Source organism: Ailuropoda melanoleuca, chromosome 1, assembly GCF_002007445.2.
Source record: "Ailuropoda melanoleuca isolate Jingjing chromosome 1, ASM200744v2, whole genome shotgun sequence".
NCBI classification, from domain to species: Eukaryota; Metazoa; Chordata; class Mammalia; order Carnivora; family Ursidae; genus Ailuropoda; species Ailuropoda melanoleuca.
Window position 1 is genome coordinate 96,516,395 of NC_048218.1, and position 3,506 is coordinate 96,519,900.

General features: G+C 40.5%; 1 non-coding gene across 1 annotated transcript; it reads right to left on the minus strand.

Annotated features, from left to right (window-relative positions):
- Positions 1 to 2,696: 2,696 nt before the first annotated feature.
- LOC117795499 lies at positions 2,697 to 2,799 on the minus strand. Its single transcript, XR_004619552.1, has one exon. It is a non-coding gene; the product is annotated as a U6 spliceosomal RNA (small nuclear RNA).
- Positions 2,800 to 3,506: the final 707 nt, after the last annotated feature.

The window sequence follows — 3,506 nt, forward strand, 5'->3', positions numbered from 1 at the left end:
GGCATATATTTAATTATTTGAACAACTGGGAAATAAGATTGATTCCTCAGCAGTTGTATAACTCGGCAATGTTATGTGGCTGGGAGGATGAAATCAATCCTTAAAACCCAGAGCATACCCCACTCCATAGGGTTAACTATGGGTTTGTGGAGATAATGGATGGCCCCACTTTCCTTGTGATTGGACTGGATTATGAAATGGGGATATGCCCGTATCTCTTCACAAGTCTTCCCCCATTTGCCAGTGATTCCTTGTTAATTAAGATATTAAGGCTAGACCTCAACTAGCCTCAAACAAAGAGGGGTTCTTAATGGTTTCATCCCTCGTAGTTATATCCTAGAAGCCACCTCTTTGGATGTACAATTACAAGGAGAGGCTTTAGCCAAGCATACAACAGCCCTCCTGGTAAAAGGAGCCTCGTAGCTCACTATGGGACAGTAATGACTGCACTTCAGGTCCAGAATATTTTAGAGACCAAAGGCCACCAATAGATGATAGGAGGCTGACTTATTAAATACCAGGCTATGCTTATAGATACACCTGAAATAATACTTGAAAGCTGTCAAGACTCTAAACCCAGCTGCCCTTAAGCCTGGACCTGACCATTGTACTTCTATAGGGCATAACTGTTCAGAGGCTATTGATCTTGTTTATTCTAGTCAAGCAGATTTAAGATGTCCCTATTGAAAACACAGAGGACAATTAGTTCACCAATGGTAATAGTTTCATGGAAAAGAAGGGTAAAAAAACTGGGTATGCTGTAGTCAAGTCTAACTCAAACTGTTGAGGGCAAAACCCTGTCAGCAAACATGTCTGCCCCCAAAGCAGAATTAATAGTGCCCACCTGTGCTTTGCAATTGGCAAAAGCTTTAAAAATACTTATACTGACTTCAAATATATTTTCCTGGTCCTACCTCCTCATGGTGCAATTTGGAAGAAAAGGGGATTATTATCAAGCCATAACTCCCCAATCAAATATGGGCCTGAAATTACTGCACATTCGAAGAATGGCCCTCCAAAACTGAGTAGCCCTTGAAATCCTGACTGCAATTCAAGGAGGCCCAGTATTATATGACTGCCCCCTGGCTAGGAACCAACAGCAATGCGACTCTAACCTGTGTCTATAGCTTCCTCCTTGCTGGATAAGACACTGTACTCTGTGTTTTGCCTGGATGCATGGAAGCATTATTAAAACCATTACCAACCCAGCCAACCTTCCAAATTTTAAAACCATGGTGGACATGTTTTGTTTTACGTTGCTGTGACCACCTAGCATCTATCTTTACTTCTTTGAGACTGGAGAATGTTGTTTGGCACATGGAAACTCTTAAGTACATGGTCAAAGCCCTTAATGACACTCGAAATAGCATTTCTCTATTAAATGCTAGGGTAATATGATATGTAAAGCAGCTTTACGAAACAGAATGTCATTAGACGTTTTAAATTACACAAGATGAAACTTGTGCTGGCATGAAAGCAATGCCGTGTATACAGTCTAGATTAGCACAAAATATCTCTGGGTTTCTAACTGACATACTCAAATTGGTGCTTTAAATGACCGCTTTCCTTTAGTGATTGCTTTAAACTCCTGGACTGGAGGAAAATTATCAAAGGTCAACTATGGAAGGTCTTTTACTCAGACTTCTCTTTCTCGGTACAATATTAACCTTGTTTTGTCATTTCTGGTGTCTCCCTGCCTAGTGCCAAGACTCCTTCACCGCCATAACTTCCGGCTAACACATAATCCCTTCTACTCAAGGAGCTTCACCTGTGTTACCTGCGTGACTCAGCTGCCTCCCCTTTCATCACTCCCCTCTATGTTCCCCAACTGACCAACATTGACCCATAGGTAGGGACACCTTACACCCTAGTCAGCAGGGAGACATTACAGAAGATGAGACCTTCCACCTTCAACACCCTTAAAGATTAAAGGGTCCAAATTGTTCAGGGGGGAAATGATGAGGAGCAGAAGGCTGGCTGCAGACAGCATAAGCTGACACCCTGCAACCTCCCCCCAGCCCCCACTCTTGGGAGGGGCCTGTGTGACAGTCTTCCAGGAAGTCCCCAACCATCTTAATGCTAATGCCTTGCTAGAGGGAAAAACAACCTTAACTTGACAATGGCAAGCCCTCTGGTCTCCTGTGAGTCCTCTTTAACATATGAAAGTATTTTCTCAGCCTGCCTTTTTCCTTACCTCCCCAAACCTCATAGTATCATCAGCCACCCCTCACAAGCCCTGTGCAGCAGCTCTTTCTGCCCAGGGGTCCTGTCCCCGTGCTTTAAATAAACCACCATTTTGCACCAAAGATGTCTCAAGAATTCTTTCTTGGTCGTCATCTCTGGTCATCTCCGGACTCCACCCCACTGAACCTCACCTATGTTCCAAAACCACATCAGTAAGAAATTTAAAATAAACTTCAGCAGTTTTAAAGGTTGTGAGTGTTGTTCAACAAATTGGAAATAACTGTCCAGCAAAATATTGCAATAATTTTCATGGATGTATAAATACTTTAATGATGAAGTGTTGGCCACTGTATACTTTGTACAGCACTGTTCCTTAGGTACTGAAGGGATAGGATTGTAACCAAGTGAAGAACCAACCCCAACTATCACCAACAAAAGGAGCAAGGGATGGAGTATAATGTAATATGGAAGTTGTACTAAATAAGAAAATATTAAATTCGTGGCTAACCTTTTAAAATATTTTATTAAACACTTGCGTGTCATCCTTGCACAGGGACTATGCCAATCTCCCTGTGTTGTTCCGATTTTAGTTTATGTGCTGCCAGAAGCAAGCACATGTGTTTAGACACTTGAAAAACCAGACTATAAGCTACAATTTAAGAGTCAGAAAAGTTAGATGGAGTGGTCTGGAATATTTTCCCCTCCTAAAAAGAAATATAAATTATGTAAATAATTTATCCATCCCTAGTGGATGATCATTTTAACAATGAGCTATATATTCTTCAAAATAATAAAATTATAAACTCTTGATACAAAGAAAAAATAGATATGGAGATATGTTATTTTAAAATCCCAAGGAGCCACAGATAGGTTTACTTAGAACAAGAAATTGTGATGGTCATAATGTTTACTATTTATGTCAATATTTTCCTTTATCTTAGGTTTAATTCTGATATAAATGCCAGGGCTGAGGACACTCTGTTCTTATGGGACTCAGCGTTCCTTATCACTTCTGTCCTGAAACAAATTAAGTGTGAGTTTTTGAATATTAGCATATGTTTCTATACAAGAATTCTTTTTTCTTTTTTTTTAAAGATTTTATTTGCCAGCACAAGCAGGGGGAGTGGCAGGCAGAGGGAGAGTCAAGCTCCTCACTGAGCGAGGAGCCCGATGTGGGACTCTGGGATCATGACCTGAGCTACGCAGGCATCCCTCCATATAAGAATTCTTGTATATAAATATCTGGAAATTTTCAATAATGATAATTACTGATAGTTTTAATTTTATCTGGATCAGTTTACTGTGTTTCAATATTACAGTCC